Below are 22279 nucleotides of genomic sequence, written 5' to 3' on the forward strand. Positions count from 1 at the left end.
AGTCAGCTGATCGCACGCTCACATAGCATCTGCACCCAAATGTGATTTTCTGATTGTGGACACAAAACCCATAGACGCGATAAGGATCCTGTAAAGCAGCAAGGTCACAGTAGTGAGCCGTTTTTCAGAAGTTGTCAGCTGGGCAAAGGGTCAGCAAAGTCTTTTCCACTTAAAGACGCAAGGGCCTCTTTAGGTTGAAAAGATTTCGTTTTCCAGTTGTGAGCTATTATCTGGATATTTAATTGGGCAAAACCATGCTTTATATTGAGTCATCTCAGAATCCAGTACTCCAAAGCAAGAAATCTCGTGGTGGTTAGTATAAGTATTAGTAGTAGCAAATGATTCAAGAATGCAAGCTTATACGGGGTATTCGAAAGTCTGGAACCAATGGTAAAAATGTTTTTCTTTACATATGAAAAATGGCATTACCACTGGATGAAAGAGTGGAGATAGTCCTTCTTAGTGGTTGTTAGTCCGTTGACCTTAACCCGCTGAACTTTGCATTTTGGGCTTGTGCTGCTGTCAATCCCAGTATGCTGAGAAGAATCCAAACAAACATGGTACATCGGCTGAGAAAATGGCTGGAGAGTCAGTGTGGACGCTTTGAAGACATATTATAAATGACAGTAAGCATATGAAGTGTAAATCCCATTGGTTCCAGACTTTTCGGACACTCTGTTCATCATCAGTCAAAAACAAATCACATTTCACCTTTCCTACCCATCCAATAGTTTGTCTGGTTCCTTCTTGAATTTATTGAGACTGCCCACTTCCACAACAACGGATGGAAGTTTGTTCAACAAACAACCATCCGCCGGCTGAAAGAAACTTGCGCACATCTATTCTGCAACCATCCTTCTTCAATTTCAATTTATGCCTCCTCATGTGCGTAGTCTGAGCAAGAGGAAGAATCCCATCAGCATTGCTTTTTCTTAATCCATTCAAACCCTTAAATACCTCAATCAGATCACGTCGCAGGTGTTTAATCACCAGATCCTGCAATTTACAGAAATGAAGGGGGAAATTAGTTGAAATCACATTTTGCAGCGAAGTGATAATATCAGTCAGGTTACTGCTGGATGGTATTTATGCCACACTTTGTGCAGAAGAGGCTAAAGAATATATAAGTTGTGTTTTGAACATTGTTTTAATTTTATATTTTCTAAAGTTATCGTAATTTCTAGATTCAAAATTCAATATTTACGTGAAACAAAAAAAGAAATACTTGAAAAAAACCCATCTTGTGATTTATTTGATATGCAAATATGCACGAAACTACGATTCAATTTGTGGGCCACCATTTTAGGGAACTCTTAGCAGGTAGTTAAAAAAGAAATTCGACATCAAAGCATTTCGTTGCGTCCCCCACAGACCATGAAATTGTCGGTGCCTTTGGGAAAGCAAACATAAACTTTCGTTTAGTATGCAAATAGGATTAAGTCAAAGGAGTGTGTTTGGCGTAACGCAAATCGATATAATTCAAAATTATTTCAGATTCGTTTGATTACTTTATTTTTTGTGTTTCGCTCGAGTCGCTAATGGCTATTTTTTGTGTAATTGCGTACGAGATGTTCAGTAATCACAGAGATCTGAAAAGAAGTAGAAATGAATATGGCGTTCTGTTGATATTAGAAAGTTTCCTTAAATCGATATATTAAGAACATGAAAGCAAGTAGCTCAGTGATTATAATTCTCAAGATAAAAGCAGGTTCGCATGCAGTTAATTTTCCTTAAATAAAAATGCATTTTCTTCAAAATTATAAACAGAATATTGGGGATTACTGGCGTGTACAAATACAACTTCAGTTACAAATATCTTTGGTGTGTGTGTGCGCGCATTCTCACGAGCCTTAAACTTCTTAAGACAGTACTTTTCCCAACTTGGAAGAATGCCTTCCAAATAGATGCGCTCACTCACCGCACCTTTGCCTCCATAACAGCCCATTCAAGAGAAATTTATGGAGATAATTTAGGAGAGAGGAGAGTAACGCACTGAAAAAAGAAGAAAATAAGCTATTTATGTGTGTTATATTTCACGTTTAGGAAAAGAAAAGCGCTGAGAATTTCAACGAGCCATGTCAAGTAACATTTCGATGTTTTTACTTTTTTTTTTTCTACCTGAGAGAGCAAAGTAGTATTACTTCAGTCTGAGAGGATCAACAAAAAAAAGTATGGGGGGAGGAAAGTCCAATTTTCTCTGGTTTTCCACTTAAAAGACCAGCTACTCTATCGTGTTTCCATCTACTGGGTATCTATATATTAGATTGGACAGAGTTGCGGGAGCGGATAATCTAAATTGCAGTAGTTTTATTAGCGACACTACATTTAAGAAACTTATTAAGTGTGGAAGGAAAAAGAATACAAAATGTGCAAATATACCATTTTGTATCAACAATTTATTACGATCTGAGTCCCTTAAAAGTGATACATTTCTTAAACTGGATGTTTACTCTTCGATACTCCCTTATTCCCTTATTAATTTCTCAAAGAATACACTTAAAATAATTATACTGATACGTAATCTTTATAAATTCCTTGAGAAGTTTTAAATACTAATAACTTTGGGTGTGAGCGTAATAAATCGATCTAGAAACAAAATATGAACGCGTAATAATCGAAATAATTAATATTAAAGCCGTCTTTAATGGGCATTCATGGAGATAGCCATGCGAAGATGGCTCGGATAGATAAGTTTCATTGTGTCTCCAGCGACCAACTCCGCTGCGGTCGACAGCATCATTCACTACCCCTATGTACGTTCTATCGTTTCTTATGGATGTTTCAAAGTGTCTCCTCACGCCAAGAATTCAATGGCAGGTTCTGATGGACGACTTGTAATTGTCGCCTATTCAATTTTCTTTCATGAAATCCTGAACTCGAAAGGTATTAGAACCGATACTATTGTGTATTGGTTAAAGGTTAAGAAGGTAGAAGATAGTTGTTGACATTAGATTGTAATTTTTGGGAAATACCTACCACAGGTGCCATGTTTACAAATTTAGCAACTTGATCAGAAATATTATAAATAAATTTTAATTACTGACAGCACGAGATCCAAGTTTGGTCTATTGCGATTAAATGTCAAAGTTGAAAACTTAATTAATTACAAAAAAATTGTTGCGCTGCGCTACCATGGTAACCCATTCTGAGCTTTCTCTGACGGTTTCTTCATTTAATAACTAAAGGTGCCATTGTGATTTCTTCTCACTATCCATTTCAACTGACTACATATTCTGGTGATCATAACCCTCACAGTGGCACCGTCCTTCCACACAGGAGAGAAAAATGCGGGTTCGAATCCCTTCAATGGTATGAAGAATTTTATGGGCTTTTTTCACGACATGGGTGAATTAGTTGGCTTCAGGTGAGGAAGTTGATTTTTTTCAACCTAAACAAGGGCTTTTTGTCCATAAAACTGCAAAGCGATCATGTCTACACCCAATTACAAACAAACACAATATACTGAGCCTCTTAGCCTTACGTACGTTGGCGCTTAACACACACAAACACCTAAGGCGATCTAACCTACAATATCCATCTTTTAACTGGTATACTGCCATCGATCTGTCATGCGACTTCTGCAATTAACAATATCTTTCGAAGGGTGGTGTCCCAATAAACGTTGCAGGATCGTATAAAAGAGAGATACTACGTATTGCATTACATTTCAGGAGCGTTATAATCACTGAATAACGTACTGCAGGAGCTAAACATTACTGTACTCAAGAAGTGTTTACTGAAATATCACCACCTGATGAATAGTCGTGAGATGGGATTTGTGTAGCAGTTGTTTTTTTCAGGGGAGATGTGGGTTCATGGATACAAAGGAAATATCAATTTATCTATCGACATGAAACAAAGATGCTCTGAAACTTTGCTGCTGAGCTGATGATCCTTCTTGCATAATACCCGAAATTTCATTTATATATTGCTGAAGAATTGCAGATTGTCTTAAAATAGTTCTCAGTGACCAACAAAACATGCTGAAAATTGGCATCGATCCGATCCAACGTTTCATTTTTGGACATGCAGTTTTTGCTGCAATGCAGGTCCATGGCCACTGGTCTTTTATGCAGGTCCATGGCCACTGTTCTTCTTAACTGGCATCTGTAATTCTGCACTCTTCCAAACCAGTCAGAACACGTGCAACAATCATCCAGCATCCTTGTCCAACTCCAAACTCACAGAAATAACTTTTTCTCTTCCTCATTTATTTCTTATAGTTCTGCTTTCTGGAACAACCTCCCTTTGCATGTGGTCTGTAATGCTGTTGGTGGTGAAATAAAAATTTTAAAATAAAATAAAAATGGTAGGAAAGTGTGGGGATCACGCACGTGAAATGAGAAACTTTCCTTAATTTTACAGTATCAAAGGAGGAATTAGTGAGACACAAGTTGAATAAATTATTTTTGCATGCGAAGATTTCACTTTCATACATTCCAATCACAGGACATATTTCTGTGTAATAAAATGGTTGGAGGTAATTTTAACAAATTATGATCGTCATTTGCATAAGTGAACATTGCGTTGGTAAATGGAATGACCGTATGTTACAAAGCCAATCAGTACGGAAATGTCTGTTTTCAGAAAGATAATTTATTGAACAGGACTACCACATTAAATCCAGTTGGGCGATAATTTCAGCATTTTACTGTGAAAGGTAGGGGGGAGATCAAAATTATTTGCTGTAAACAACAGTCGACTTTATTATATCCATCGTGGATCAGTCCATTAATTTAACAAGGAGAGATAAAAAAAAAAAACAATCATTTAATTTTAATGCATTCTAATCCAGGAAATTATATCTGTAGTTCAGATAAATTATGCCGTAAGAAGTTATTGTATTAATTGAGCAGATTAAATAACAAGAAAGATCCACCAGTGGATTAGGGGTTGGTTGAAGGATAGGTGAGAGAGAGGAAGGTCATAAATGGATATTCTTCGGAATGAACTACAAAGTGCAGTTACTAAAGGAAATCAAAGCTTCTTGACGAATTAAAGTTTGGGAGGGCGGTTAACTATCGGAACCTGGTTCAAAAGGATTCGACCAATTTCACATATGAGCTGAAAAATGGCAGCTGGAGTTTAATATTACCAAAAATTTCGAAAGAAATTTCCTTACATTAAATAAAGAATGTTCGGAAAGAAAAATATTTGGGGATTAAGATGATTACGGGGTTCAACATGTAGTATAAGAAGGCGGCAAGGAGGATACATGGAATTCTCTCTATCATTTACCGGAGTTTCTCAAGTAGAAAGAAAGATGCCATTATCACCCCTATAAGATGATTGTTCCACAGTTGAAATATTATATTCAAGAATTATCCCTCTAACGAACGGCTTAAGAGATAGTTGCTTCAGATATTAGCAACTACACACCTTAAGAAGGAGGGTTGTTTGATTGCGGTGTAAAACTCCCTGAGGAGGATTAGTGAAATGGTTGAGGAGGAACATTTTCTCCAGTGAGTAAGACACGAATGCGAGAGCGCAAATGCAAGATGTTAAAAATAGAGCAGGTTTTGTAAAATTTACCTTCCAGCAGCTGGAATAAGTTTCCTGGAAGGATGGCCGAAGCAGAGAGTTTGGTACAATTCAAAGAGATACTGAATAGGCGCCTTTTGACGATAGGAACAATGCAAAACTCTTTATGTTTTTTGAGAGATGCAGTATAAGTTCGCATTCTTACATCATCAACTGAAGACGACCGTAGGGATCTGCAACCATGGTGTCGAAATAGATGACAGTTGAGTATCCATACGCCTCACAGTTCCCAAACATCCCACAGATCTGCAGCCATGGTGTCGAAATAGATGACAGTTGAGTATCCATACGCCTCACAGTTCCGAAACATCCCACAGATGTTCAGTTGGATTATGGTCTGGCGAATTTGGATAGGTGATAGCTTCACTGTGTTCCTCGAACTACTTATCCGCAATGCAGGCTAGATGATATGGTGCTTTATCACTTGGACAATCCCGTTTCTGTCTGGGAATAAAATGCATCATGTCAAGGTGCACATAGTCTCCTAAGAGCCGCCGGTAGACCTCACCAATGAAACATTGGACCATACGCACCAGAGGGTCCTGGTTCTTGCCAGAAAAATATGCCACGCATTAAGCAACCACCGTCTAATCCATTACGGAATGGGGTGGTCACAATTACACTGAGTGTAATTCGATATTTCAAAAGTGGTTGTGAAAGCCTCAGTTGATTCTTTAGACCGAGAGATCCTTCCTTACAAACCTTCGAGTCAGAGAATTTCTGTTTTTAACTGTTCTGTCTAAATGTACAGACGTAGAGCTTTAAAAATACATATTTTAGTAAACATGACATGGTTTTAGACTTACGTATTTACAATATTTTGATTTTATCTATTTATGTTATGTAAATATTTAACTTTTTTAGTTCTAAATTTTACATATAGGAAAAGTTTTCACATAACCTTTAGCCATCCTCGTTAATCAAATATTTTAATCTATTTTTAACACACATATTTCTTCTGGACCCATTTCTTGTTTTGAATTTCGAAAAAAATAAATAAAATCGGCTGAATGTTTTTTTCCTGGTGGATTTTTTTGTATGGAGATTCAGTAATTCTGTATGAATAATGCCTCTCACTAAAAGCTTCACGGTTCACTAGACGAGTGTGCCTAGTTGGAAACAAAAGAAGGAAGTAATTTTTTTCTCTGTCCTCTTTTTTTTTAGGTAATTCAGTCCACTATAGAGAAGATAGCGCATTCGTATTGACTAGAAAACTTAAAAACAGGAACGCTTCCGTAGATCTCCAGGGAGGGACCGTCAATATGGTATGCTGCCTGTTGTTTGTTACAATCGATCGGACACCAGACATGAAAAAAACTCTTCCACGCAAAAAAACTAGCAGCTATCAGTGAAAGTTTTACTAAGTGTAAATCTATTAAAGTTTCCCTTACAAGGCGCAGCAGAAGCGTCAAATGGTATAAAAATTCAGGCTATCGAAAGAAATGGCAGTAGTTCGTTACGATGTTCCATGATATCTAGAGAAAGTAATTGAAATTATTATACAGGAGAAACTTCTTAGGAACAAGTTTCAGAGGGATCATCAGAATTAATGTATCTTCTTCATTTCAGGCGTGCCGAAGACGTTAACTGTAGTAAATTACTTTGTGCTCTCTTCTTTGATTAATGATAATTTTCATCGAGCTTCCTGACAACGTCCAAAGAATAAACATTACAAAAATTCTTATGGGAACGACACCGAAAAGCCTTCTTAATATCCTAGGTGAATTCCTGGGAAATGCGACGTTATTTGAAATATCGTTGAGCGAAGCAACATTTTCGCATAGAAGTAATGTTATAAACAAGAATTTCCTTCTCAACGGAGAGGGAAAAAATTGTGGATAAATAAGGAATCCCTGACATATTTCCGGCTAATTAAAACTAAAAATCGATCATTAGAAGAGTACACTGAGTGGACAGAAATCATGGGATACCTACCTAGTAACGGGTAGGCCCATGTTCCGCCAGGATAAGGGCAATAAGGGCGAGGCATTGAGTCCACTAGTTCACGAAAGCGTTCCACAAGTATATATATCCATCCATGCTTGCTACCCCGCTGTCCATAATTCCGTCGCATTCCTGGGTGGAGGATCCAAAGCTCGAACAGACCTTTCCACAGCATCCCAAAGTTACTTCATAGGCCATTGAACGGGGATGCTATTCCATGGTGGTAAAATCTGCGGAATGCTCTTCGAACCATGTTCTAGTTATCACTGCTCTGTTTGGAGGCGCACTGTCCTGCTGGAAGAGTCCATTGTCCTGTGGGTGCACGGTGACCATGAAGGGATGCAGATGGTCTGCAAGGATGAACTTGTAGCCCTGAGCGTTCAGAGATGCGTCTAGACATACCAGAGGTCCCAACGTGTGCCAGTTGAACATGCCCCAGACCATTACCGACCGTCCACCTGTCTGAACAGTTCCTTGTTGACATGACGGGTGCATACCGTTGTGCGGTTTCCGCCAGTGCGCACCCTCCATTCCTCTAGAAATAACTGGAAATGGGACTAATCGGACCAGGAGACCCGTCTCCAATCATCTAAGGTCCAGTGCCAATGTTCTTTCGCCCAGTTGATGCATAGAGTCCTGAGTCGTGGTGTTAGCAATGGGACTCTGGTTGATAGGCGGCTCCCATAACCTATTGCGGCTAATGATCGCCTGGATGGTCTTGGTGGAGACGTTTCTGGCACCTCCTTCATTGAAGTCAGCAGAGATTTGTGCCACTGTCGCTTCTATTTGGCTGAAACAATGCGAGACAGACGTCGACGGCCACGTTCGGATATTATTCCGGAAATGGCGTATTCCCATTACACTCTTGATACTGTCGAACGGGGATAGTGCAATTTCTATACCACTTTCGTGATAGAGTGACCCATGCTTCAGGCACCCACTTTCATCCGTCTTTTAAAGTTGGTTATCTCACGACGGTGATCCATACTGACATCAAATTACTGTCTACGTGAATGCAGTGATGCAGTGTACCTCTATATATATATATATATATATATATATATATATATATATATATATATATATATATATATATAGAACCAGGTATCCCATGAATTCTGTCCTTTAAGTGTAATATGATCGTCCAGAATTGTCAGGCTAATTTAGGAAAATCATAGCAGTAGTGATTAAAAACGGAATATAAGGTATTCCGTTCTTAATTAGTACTGCCATGTATGATTAAGAGTCAGTTTGACAAGGTTTTCCCCAGTGGTATATTCGGGCCGGAACGCACCGGAACGACGTTATTTTACCCATTGCTACTAAAAATATATATTAATAGTAATCTTTAAAATTAATAGATTTTTTTTTTAAAAATATTTAAAAACAAAAATATAAATTTCGCAATGAAACTTGAATGTTTCTTACTAAAGTACAACGTTTTAGATAAAGAGATCCCCCGAATGAGATAGAATATGATGTGTGTGAACGCTGCATTTTGATTCGCCGTGAGCTGAACGCTAGAACTGGTGGTTCTATGAACCGTGAGTCTGCAGTCTGGTTCAGTTACTGTTCAGTCGATGTGGCGTCTTCTGGAGAACGAGCGTTCCAGTACTATTTTTTAGCAATACACCTCTGGAAAATCTGGTTAAACTAACCTGATAAACTGGTCCGACTCATGAGTTGAATGAAAAAAATAATTTTGACATTTTTTACTAGAACTTCAATAAAGTATTTGGCTCTTTCCAGCACAAGAGATTCCTGTATAAGCTGGTAAATATTAGGTTCGCGGATACCTTAGATGTGATCCAAATGGCTACATGACAGGAGAATAAAACGTTGTTCATAACAGTTACTCATTAGAATGGGGTAGCGTTATAAGAGGCCCTCAAGATCAGTCCTAGGCGCGCTCACATTTCTTATTTTTGCTAATGAGTTTAATGAAAGGACACCTGGCATTACTAGCGTAGCTACCCTTTTTCGGGCCCCTGCTTAATTAATGAAAATTGCAAAAACAGGAGACAGCCAAAGACGCCGGGCTCCTAAAGAGCCCGGGCCCTGGAGGCAATTGCCTTGCCTGGAACCTTACGCCACTGTCTGGCATCATATCAAGATCTTGCTGATTATGCTGAAAAATATAAGGATTTAAGGAAAACAACAACTACGAAATAGTTTATACATTCGAGTGGGTTGAATTAAATCAGTGCAGGAAAAGGAGATTGGTGGTTTACGATCCAGGATGACATAGTTGTCTGTGTAGCACAGACAGGCTTTGGTGTCCTGTAGATCATTTATTGAATAGCTGCGTGTAGAGATAGAGTAGTATAATTGCCAATTATACAAGCTAGTTGTGATCCAATTGTACAAGCTAATTCTTGAAGAGATCCAAAAAGAGAGAGAGAACATGTGGTGAGATTGGCAGAAGGGCGTCCATAAGAGGATAGACTTTGAATACAAAGTTTGGTAACTTGGATGAGATCTGCTTTTATAATGTAATAGATAAAAAAATTGCAGTACACCATATATCAAAGCAATTGGGAGAAAAACTCGAGAAAATGTAAAAAACACGGATGAGATGTAGTGTTTAGATTTATGTACTCGTACAAATAGATCCGATTCTTTCTATTAGTCAAAACTACGCCATATACGTGTAATTAGGCGAAAATGTATATCATAACATTTCCTATTCATTCCTCCAATCAGTGCATGGCAGCAGCACAATGTCCAGTGCTTTAGCTACAATATACGGTATATGAATAACCCATATCACCATGTGATAAGTATGAAAAAAATAAAATAAATCAATAATAATTATATTGCCAAATTTTTGAATGACTCGACAAATCATTCTGGAAGGCCTAAATATAATTTTTTTTTTTTTTTGTTTTTTGGAAAACGTCCTCTGGGATTCCAGTTGTCACATGTGAACGGACAAACGGGCGTGGTGAAGACAATTTGTGCATTTATGCATCGCGCCTAATAAGAAGGTGAAGTAAAAGACAGTTTCCATACTAAAAATAAATTTTAATCACAAAATGTCACTCTAGCAAAAAAGGCAAGCCACACCTATTTCGAAATAGTAAAATACCAAATGTTATTAGGACCTTTCACAATTACGAAGTATATATCTTGTTAGCTCCTTTAGCAGGAGCTAACAAGAGGCATGGTAATGTTAAACTTGTTTAATGAAATGCTTGATCTTTAAAATTTAAAATTACAAGATGCCACCTAAATGAAACCAGTGTCGCGTGAAAATCTGAAATCAAATTTCCTTCTCCTACCACTAAATTTAATCTATAAAACTGACAGAGCATATTCCCAGAGGAGGACCGGTGGAATTATAAGAATATGCAGCATTGTCAAAGTACAATGAAACCAGGCGTAATTACAGGCCTTTGGAATTAATGCAGGAAAATCTAAATACGAAATTCATGCAATTATGTAAACGTGCAGCTTCATAATTTTAAACATCATCTTCACTTTGATCACGTCTTTGTAAATAAATTTTATCATTCATAAACAGCTGAATATACAGTGTAATCCCGGACTGGTATTTAAAAGTCTTCAGACAACAGTTTCCTTAAAATAGTTTATATATCGCTTTTTATTTTAAAATGGAGAACAAAATCAGAGGAGAGAAATACTAATTTAATGAGGAACACTAACAGATTGAGGATCACAGGAAGTTTAATCAGCGTACTGTAGATCAGTGGAATAAACTGGCTTGTAGGTAAGACTTAATATACGTAAGTTGCGTATACTTTTCAGTTTTGGCTGATGCAATAAAACCTGGTTTTTCTTATACCCTTCGGCCAGAAATGTTTCTGAAACTCTTTAAGAAAAACATCATAGAGAGGGCCATCTCGTCTATATGAAACCTCTCTCAACGATTGAAAATACTGAAACAAATATGTCACATGAACCTTGGAATTAATGGGTACTAATGTGCATATGTACGATGGGAAAGCGAGATAACATTTCTGACTTCAAAGGGGGCATGAATATTGGTGCCGACTCAGATGACGCATTCCTAATAAAATGCGAACTTCGCCTAAATATGCCTGCAATAAATATGAGCATGGTGACTCTTAGTCTAACATTTAGTATGACAATTCAGCAGAGCCTGAGCAGTTAGAAACAGGATAAACCTGAAATAGGATACTTCGTCTATCTTAAGAAGGCTAGAGATAAAAGTAAGCTGTTCAACTTTATAATGAATTCGCAAATGGCTGAAAGAACTTTAACTTTTCAGTACCACTTTCAACTTTAAATTTGCTTACGTAATCAGTATTTCACCTCTTGAAAGGGAAGGAATATCCAGAAATAAATGCGACTCACTATCGTTAAAAGTTCTACTCTCCATTTGCTCCACTCCTAAGAGTTTATGTCCATTTTTATGACTTATTGAGATAACTTTCTGATTATTTCCTCTTCTGTTACCACTGATAAAGTTTCCTCATAAAAATAGCTTAGAATGAAAGTCATAGTGGGGTCCTCTCGATTGCGCTTTGTATACGACATAATACCGGTTTCCTTTTCAACCAAAAGTCATTATTCAGGGAGTGAAATACATCCTGTTTCTTTGATTGGTTGTGAGGAGATGAGAATGGTATATGCGTTACCATTTGTTAACCATAATAAAATATACACTACTTTGAAACAAGTTCGTGGCGGACACGTACGTGTATTATACTAAAATGTTGCTACAGATAAAATGTCTTCGGCTTTGCAGAGAATGAAACCACACGCGACTAGATTTTTGCGGTCTCTAATTCCATGACTCCCTGTTACGGATATTGATTTGTGTTGTAAAGCCATTAAATATTGGACGCGTTCACTCAGAACTCTGTAGCGATATTGAGGCGGTCTTGGCCTCTACAAGAGATGGGAGAAACCCCTCTCGAAACCATTTGGTTTCGCACGTGAGCGGTGTATACGTGACGAGTGAAAAATTTTAGTCTACGGCTTCGACCAACTAACAGCAGTGTGTGAGACTTTTATATAGCTGAACGAAACCCAATTTTGAAAACGTGGCACATACAAATACGTGCCCTGGAGTTGTCCAAATACATGAAACCAAGAAAAAAACATTTCGTTTCACTTTTCAGGAGTTTCTTCCACCGCGACCCCTGATCATAATTTATCGGATTGAAGAAACCATGTTCTGTCGCTTGCTTATAATGTTTTGTCGTGTATCTATCTGTTTTTCCTTATTTTATTTTCCATTTTGATGCAGACAGATACTTTTTATTAGAGAAATGATCAATTACATCCAAGATTCTTTCTTTCTGTATTGGCTCCGGCTGAAACAGAACTGTTAACACGATATTCATATCCAACATCGTGTGGGTTGAGGCTGAAATGCAACTGTAATTACTAGAGGATATTTTGTTCGTGTAGTCCACCGTGAACAAGAATAGAAATATATGGTTATATTTTTATTAACGATGGGCATAATCGAAGTCATAATACATTATTTAGATCATAGCAAATCGTTCATTCCAATATGAAAAATCATGCGAATGGTACAGTCGATTATGGAAAGTCTTTGGAATGATATAACAATTCATTCGACTGGAAAAATCATTAGAATATGAAAATAATTCAATCATGATAATTCATTCCATTATGGAATATCATTCGATCGTGATAATTCATCTCATTATTAAAATGATTTGATTGTAGAAAATCATTCAATTGTGGAAAAAATCATTCCATTATAGAAAATAATTCGATTGTTACAAAACATTCAGTTGTGAAAAATCACTCGATTTGGCAATTCATTCTCATGGAAAATCATTTCGTTATGATAACCATTCGATTATAATAAATAATTCGGTTATTAAAATGGTTCTACTCTGGAAAAATCATTCGATTATGGTAAATAATTCAATTTTAAAAAGCTTTCCATTTTGACAATTCATTCGACTGTGGAAAATAATTCTATTATGACAATCATTCTATTATGAAATAAAATATCATCCGATCGTAATAATTCATTTCACTATGGAAAATCATTCTGTTATGAAAAATGATTCCTACAATTCATTCATTCATTCCAGTGTGGAAAATAATTCCATTATGACAATTCATCGGATTATAATAAATAATCTAGTTATTAAAATCAATCTATTGTGGAATTATGGTAATTAATGCGATTATGGCAATTCACCTGATTATGAAATCATTAGGGAAAATCATTCGATTATCGAAAATTATGAAAATTCATTCGATTGTGGAGAAATGGCAAATAAATCGATTATTACAAAAAATTCAATTGTGGAATGCCACTCGATTTGGTAAATCATTCGTTTGGACAAAATCATTCCATTACGATAATCATTCGACTATAATAAATAATTCGGTTATTAAAATCGTCGTATTGTGGAAAAATCATTCGATTATGGTAAATAATTCAATTGTTGAAAAACATTGATTGTGGAATTATGGTAATTAATTCGATTGTAGAAAAGTCATTATATCTTTGTATTATGGCAAACATTTCGATTACTACGAATCATCCGATTATGGAAAATTATTCGAGTATCACAATTCATTCGATTGTGGAAAAACCATTCGATTATGTCATTCAGTTATTTCATTCTATTATAATTAGTAATTCGATTATTGAAATCTTTCAATTACTAATCATTAATCATGCCAATTAGTAATATTCACACCAATCGCAAAAATGTAACAGTTATGGTAATTGTCGTGAAAATTGCAAGAACAAATTGCCTGTTGATATGTAAATTAACAAACAACAGAAGTGATTGTGGCACAATATTATGCCATGTACGTATAAGAAGAGGCATTTTGTTTTCCCGCACTATTTCATTACTAATTAAAAAAAAATAAATTTGTATGAAGATAATTAAATATTTCTGTTTTGGACAGCACTCATTTTCAGTTGGCGTTGTGGAGTATTTCCCACGGTGAAGACAAAACATCGTAGTTAAGAACAATTTTTTCTAAAAAAAATTTAAAAAGTCTCAAAAGAAAGTCTCCAGAAACCAAATTATAATCACCGACGTGTTCGTCTTTTAATTTATTCGGAAGCAGTAAAGAAAAAGAAAGAAAAAAAACTCTTCCTCTCTGACAAAGAAATATCGGGAACTCACCAGGACGTTGACAAATATTTACTGAGCAGCGCAAAATCCATTCTTTCATTTGTGCATTCATTTCTATCATATTAAGTGTGATAAAAGCGGCGAGAAATATTGGAAAAATGCGCGTGCATGATCAATACCTATTCCCATATGGAGTAATATTCATTAGCGTTATGGCTCAAGACGGCTGCACCAATAAAAGAGGCCTTTAAACTTAGAAATCTCAGACACTTTTAACGAATATTGATTGTTAATTAGCGAAGGTAATTTAAAACATCACAACGAACGTTAAGCGGGGAGGGATGAGATATTCAATTTCCGATGAAATCCCTTTACAGACGACACTACAAACATACGCACGCACGCCCACACACACACACACACACACACACACACACACACACACACACCTTTGCCCAAAAAGTGGCAGACATTGATTTCACAAATCTGAGAGTCATCCCAGCTAAGAAGCAGATCTGCAAAAATGCATTATATTAGCAGTAAACATGGATAATGACTTTTCAATAAAAGAAAAAGAGACAAATAATAATAGAGAGAGGGGATGAGAAGAATAAATGGGGAGAGGGGTCTAATTCTAATGGATTTCCCATGTATATCTTCATTTGTTTAAGTTGGAATGAGAACTCTTTAAAAGATATAAATCAATCGTGTTACTTTATTTTAAAGAATAATAATCGTGGTAGTAGCTAGTTAAATTCTTTCAGTTTCTAAAAGACTGATAATTTAATATTGTAAACCATTTAGCCAGCTCATTATTTACTAGTATAAATAATGAAGTTATTTACCAGTGAGATTAAGGATAATGTAGATCAATACGTTTTCATTCCTACTTCTTTAATCTGGAAGTTATGTCAATAGCAAATCTACGAAGGATGATCATTTAATCCGCAGACTGATGCAAGGTTTTATGTTTATCGCGCGAACTTTCCATAACTGCTGCTGGAGGCGCTCACCCTGATTGCATGTCAGTACTTGTCGAGCTAGTATTACGTGAAGACAGTTTTTTAGCTGCGTGTCACTGACGATTGTTTTGAAGCAAGTATCATGTCGGACGTACAGATTGAACAGCGATATGTGATTTGTTTTTGGCTCAGACGGGGCTTTAATGCATCGGAAACAGTTGAAGAGATGAATGAAATGTATGGTAATGAGTGTCTTGGTACAACGGCCATATTCCGCTGTCATTTGTGCAAACCTCTACTCAAAAGCCATCTGGACTCTCGTCCATATCCTGTTTTGTCCTTATACTATATCTCAACCTTTCTAGTTAGCATAAACAGAGAAATTACAAATAACTCGATGACAATAGGAAGAACTACTGTTTGGACTCACCGCAGGGACGGTGTCTCCACCTCCACCACGAGGAAGTAGGTCGCCCTACCCAGAAACCTGGTTCCATTAACGGCTGGCAGCTCGTCAGCCAAAATAAATTTAACAATCATCCACCAATCTGTCATGGCAGAGGAGAATCCATCGCCCCAACCCACCCAGGAGCTCACCTGTGATATGGTAGAAGAGGGTGGCTTATCCTTCACTCACTGGACTTCAACAATTTACCATCTGAAATTGTATTATTAACAATTTAACTTCACAATTACAATCTGCAATTGCACTGATAACATAGTCTTTACTACAAACAACCAGTTCAAGGCGATGCCAGGGCCGTACGGATAATATTTTGCAGGTAGTGATCACTCCTATAGGTGCCAAGTTCTGCCACATCCTCCTTATTTATCGGACTTAGCCCCGTGTGATTTCTTCCTGTTTCCACGTCTGAAAAACGCTCTGAAAGACAAACGTTTTGTTCCGACACAACGATGCTCGCAGAGCCACAACAAATTCCTCAAGCTGTGAAGGCTATAAAAAGTCGTACATGTCGGATGTAGCCCCTTTCTGCACAAATATTTCAGCAAACCTAGTTTGCTACTTAATGCATCGATCTCATATTGTGGAGGTCCTTCGCCACGCGTTGCCTCAGTATTGCGCTACTAGAAATAATACGCACTGCTACAGTTGAGAGATAGATAAAAAGCAATACACTTCTGCATTGGAGCATCGCTTTTTATTCATAGCAGTGCAATACCGAGGCAACTCCTGGCGAAATATCCACACAATATTAGATTGATGCATGTTTTTTTTTTAAAAGCTATGTACAGAAATAGGCAATGTTCAACGTGTACAATGAGGTTAGAATTTAACTTTAAAAAATATTATATTATTAATTTTTCAAAATATTGTTAATGTTTAAATTTATTAAATAATATTCGCAATTTTTTCATACACCTTTTTTTTTGTTAATATTTAATTAATTGCGGAATATTTTTCTTTTATGGTTGTGAGAACGTTTCAGTAAAAATGATGATTTTAATATCACGATGTTGGTTGTAGATCCTTACTGAATTTTTTTTTTTTTTTTTTTTGCAATGATTTTCTTGTAGAAACAACGTGACGAACTCCAAAACTGTTATTACGTTTGGAGTGGAATAATTTTAACAACAGGATCGCAATCGATCGAAATCGTTAAAAAAAAAAAAAAAAAAAAACCTCTTCGCTTCGAAGTGGTGGCTGCATTTGTAGTTGATTGTCTGTCGGGTGAGTAGCTGTGTCATCCCTTTGCATGATTGCAAGATTACATAATAGAATTGATTCGATCAGCATTGGTAACATGAACAGGCAAAGGGACGAAGTTGACAAGATGTCTGCGGGAGGGATTACGCAAATAACACAGCTGAAATTATAAGGAAAGAAATTTTCTTTCTTTGAGTTGAAGAGACTAAAGGTGCAATTTGCCTTGGTGGTGTGCAAGAAGCACAATTTAAATCGAAGATATTAGAAGCGGTGTTACTCTTTTATACCGAAAATAAATTACATTTGTGCGTATACCATCTCTTTTCCACCATGCTTCCTCGCATTACTCATCCGGCATTTTCGCGAATGGCTAAGTTAGACAGTCGCAACCAGTGGAGCACGATCTTTTCTAATTTTTTATATCCTGTTAATAAACATTGGACTCGACAGCGCTCCGAAACATAACTCTTTTTAATCTCCTTTACCTTTCCTTCAATTTAATTATTTATTTTTAAATTTTACAAACAAATCGATAAGATTTTCGCGTAATTCATATACTGCTATATATTCTTTTCTTATATCTATCATTTGAACAGCGAAAAAGGCTAAAATATCATGGAAACTCAGGAGGAACAAAAAAATTCATTGAGAATTTAAGAGCAAAGAGGATTAAGTAATGGCAGTACTCTTTAAATTTCCTTCATGGGTGTTTCTTTATTTACGTTTAGGCAGGAAACATTGCTGTTTGTACAAGGATGCTCAAATTAACGCACCATTTTTATGCTATTCATTAAATTCGAAATCAAATTTCTTACCTGACTTGTTTTCAATAATTGAGATAATTAACGGCGTGAAAATTCTTCTCCGCGCATTTCATTAAAAATGATCATGTTTATTAAAAATATTAAAATTATCCGAAATTTGTAACGTAGTTATGATAATATATTTTACAAAGAACCATTCTACATACATTACGTGAAAAGACACCTTTCGCTTAATTGAATAAATCTGCATAAAGTAAAGGAGGCAACGAATCTTCTGCATTATAATGCAATCCTAAATGACGCTACACTGCTGTGTCAAAATATTAGAGTTGTCATTTCAATTTGTAAAGGTGTAGTGAACGGCAGCAGTGGTCACTGGAGCAGTGTAAGCTTTATGAGCACCGCTACTACAGCCTTTCTGTAACATTTGCTATGTTGTATTTGTCCGCAACACTCTAACCACAATAAAAAAAAAAGATACAATAACAATTTTATAAAATCATTCATAAAATGGCGAACCCAAGCGCAATAAAAAAAATGAAAATACAAAATAACTCGAGGAATTTTCAAATATTTCAACAAAATTTGCTGACAATCTCATCTGCTTTTGTTACTAATCTGAAGTTCATGAGTTCCGGGCAAAGTGCCTTCCACAGCCGAATGAATTGATTTTTGTGTGTGTTAGTAACAACACGGTATTGAACTGGAGGGATGCTGTAACAAGATAGAAAATTGCCTTCTTCATACTGACCCGAAATCAGCCTTGTTTTGGACCTCCTAACTTCTTTGTGGTCGGGATACAGACAAGGGTTTATCGCCATCAAATTCCTGTTGCCCGGTTTATTCCTTTTCCGCCACATCCATTGGCAGGGAAACATCAATCAAGCCGACAACGAGACGGTTACTATGGAAACCAAGTAGCCCGCGTTTCTACTTATAGCCCATTTGCGTCACATCAGAAAAGTACGGTTTAGTTCACTCCCTCTATGCGTCCGGTGTTGAAATAAATGACATTTTGGTTCGTTTTTTTTTTCTTTATTTCTTTTTTTTTTCCTCCCTTCAAATCTCTTTCCTGCTTTGTGTCTTCAGAGATACGACACCTTTGAAATTTCAGCAGTGGAAAAACAATAATTTTAAGAAAGAGGATAAAAAAATAAGTTGGAGAAAAGCGCAATCGTAGATCGTAAATAATGCTATTAATAGCTTTATAAAGATGTTTGTGAAACTCTCAATGTTATCTTTTATTTTCTCTTGAGAGTTCATTGTCGTCCCCACTGTCTGCTAAAATAATCCTTAATGAATGGTAGAGGATAGCAAATCCGAAGTAATTAATGGATGCTGGAGATTATGGATGCGATAATGGTTTGTCAACTGCTGTAATCTGACCACTTCAATTTCTTCGCAGTTGGAAAATCAGAATGTTTACTTTGAGGATTATTAATTATATTAAGACCATATTGCGCCATTGTGTATTATGTTAGTACAAACCGTACTGACTTTCAGGACATAACAAAAGAATAGAAAGGGAAGTGACCTTGGGATACAATGCTTTGAGTCCAGATATCACTCAAAAGGATTACAGCAATGTGAGCCTTGCATAGGTATAAGTAATTTCATAAAAAGAATCTCAGTCTCTCTTGAGAAATCCTTGTAGATTGGTTGTCGTCTACAGAGAATCATAACATAAATACCATCGGACCTCACAGGTTCAGTACAATTGGCGAGAACTAATTTACATACATTTTTATTACATATATACAAATATACAAATTTTTTTTTTTTTACAATCATCTCATTCCGCGTAAGAAACAGTTTTAATTATACAGCTTCACTTGCAAGCAATAAAACGCAATAAAAGATATACTACGTATTTATGTATGCGGATGTACTTGTTTTGGGTGGCACCTACACGTTTAGTCGAACTCCACCTTGGAAAATCTGTGTTGAGAGAGAGAAAGAGAGAGTAACTGTCTACACTCTACAGCGATCAACACCCGCTCAATTACTGCCCATTTCTAAGCAGGAGTAGTTGTGCCTGCTTCTATTATCTAGTGCTGCTGAACCAATTTGTCGTCCAGTGGAAGGAGTGCAATACCAAAGGACAGGAGCCTTCAGGCTGCCCAACCCGAGGGGGAAAAAATAAATAAAAGATAATAAATAATTAAATAGAAAATAAAATAATAATAAACAAAAAAATTAATTAAAAAAATTCTATGTAAAAAAATATATGTAACGTTAATACCATTTTTACATTCTATATTATTACTAATTTAAGAACACAACATCTAGTTCCTAAGTTAACAGTTGTAAGGTAGAAATATAATTTCATGAATACATCAGTTTACTGTCCACTTCTAGAGTTAGTAAACAAGGTCCGTCTTCTTTTAAACACCTTGTCAGAAAAGGATTGGAATGCTGCAAAGTTCTTGACATCTTGAATCAAAATATCGAGGTTGTCAGTCCTAATAGGTTGAGTGCTGTTAAATAGTTCTTGTCTGAAGTCGTCATATGCTGGGCAATGAACCAGAACATACCTCCAATCTTCTACTGCCCCACAAAAACACAAAGGGTCAAGTTCAAGTCCCAATTTATCCCGCAGTGGACCATGTCCAGTTATTAAATATGACGTTGTCATTGAAGGATAAAACCATCCCATAACTTTCTTATTTACAGCAAACGTTGCGTCTTCAATGAACTCCCTGGTAGTGAGTCCTGTTCCACTGGATTGCCATCTGTATTTCCACTTCTCAGTGAATTTTGTCCAAAGATTAATTTTTTCCTGCCAAAGTCCGTGGCCGGATTACTTGCAATGTCGAGGATCTGAGTTGTCAAACCTTTCTTTAAGTTAGAAATTATGCCTCGGTATGCCACATAAAAGTCAATCGGGATACAACCTGAGATCGCTTGTAAAGCATTAGTTGATGTTGTTCTGCAGCATCTGTGTGTTGCCAATATCATCTTTCTCTGCAATTATAAAAGTTTGGCCTTCACTGCGGTGTGAGTAACCCTAGGAAACCAAATGGCATTATATTATAGCCTTATAATATAATGCCCAAGTTGTGTGCTTTATACCCCATTCAGCTCTTGAGAACCTAATCACATTGGCAGTAAACTTGTTAATCTTTTCAGCTAAGTTCTTTACGTGGGGGATAGAAGAAAATTTATCATAAATTAAGAGACCAAGATATTTTTTCCAAATTCCTTCTGTTTATTTTGAGAAACACAAGGAATTTGGACATTGTTGATATGAAGTTTAGGAGGTCTGTTATAATCCTGTTTATTGTAGAAGATCATCATTTTAGTTTTCGTCTCAGAAATTTTTAATTTGTTTATTCCAGACCATTTCAGCAAATCATCCAAGATTTCTTTCCCATTTGTTTCTAGCAAAAGTTTTGACCCGCCTGGTATGCATAATACTAAATTGTCGGCATATGCTATTTTATTGCAAATTTGACTTTCTTTTTGTAACCATTGGTCTAGAACAGAATTCCAGAGGAGAGGCCCAAGGACTGAGCCTTGTGGGCATCCTCTGGTAATGAATTTTGAAAATACCAAGTGTTGTGAGATGACTTTTATCTGCCTATTTGAAAAATAAGATCTAATAACCTGATATAGTAAATCATCACATTCTGCCTCTCGAAGTGACCTGAGGGCGCTCTCCCACCAGAGTTGGTGAATCTATGCAAAAGTTTTGCATAGATTCACCAAATTTCTGATGGCATATTCAGTGGAGGAGCCTTTCTTAAAGCCGAATTGTGAATTAGAAATCATATTACTTGCAGCCAAAACCTTCCGCATCCTAGACGCTAATAATCTCTCATAAAGCTTTCCAAGATTTCCTAGAAGGGATATTGGGCGATATGCCTTGGGATCCGTCGCCAATTTTCCAGGCTTTCTTAGCATCTTTACTAATGCAATCTTCCAAAAATTTGAAAAAGTTCCCTCTAATAGACATCTGTTGAATACATTCAACAATATATGTGGAAAATGGTGGTGAAATCTTTTGATTGCCGCATTTTAAACTAAGTCCATTCCAGGACATTTTGACAGATTAATTTTAGAAATTGCAAATGCAAGTTTATCTAGACTAAATAGCTACGTGTCATTTGATCCCTTGTAAGATCCGTTAACGAACCTTATCTGAGCTTGTTCGGTTGTGTCTTGCTCTGGGTGATCATTAGGGAAAAGTCTCTCTATAATAGCCTCAACCGTGGAGAGCCAATCAGTAGTCAGACTTCTAGAGTAAACAGAACTATATATCTCAGGAGTTACAAGTTTGTCACGACAAATTTTGTATATTAAACCCCATGGATCAGAATTACTTGTATGGGA

This window comes from Mastigoproctus giganteus, chromosome 9 (genome assembly GCF_048544385.1).
Source record: "Mastigoproctus giganteus isolate SK-2022 chromosome 9, ASM4854438v1, whole genome shotgun sequence".
Lineage (NCBI taxonomy): Eukaryota > Metazoa > Arthropoda > Arachnida > Uropygi > Thelyphonidae > Mastigoproctus > Mastigoproctus giganteus.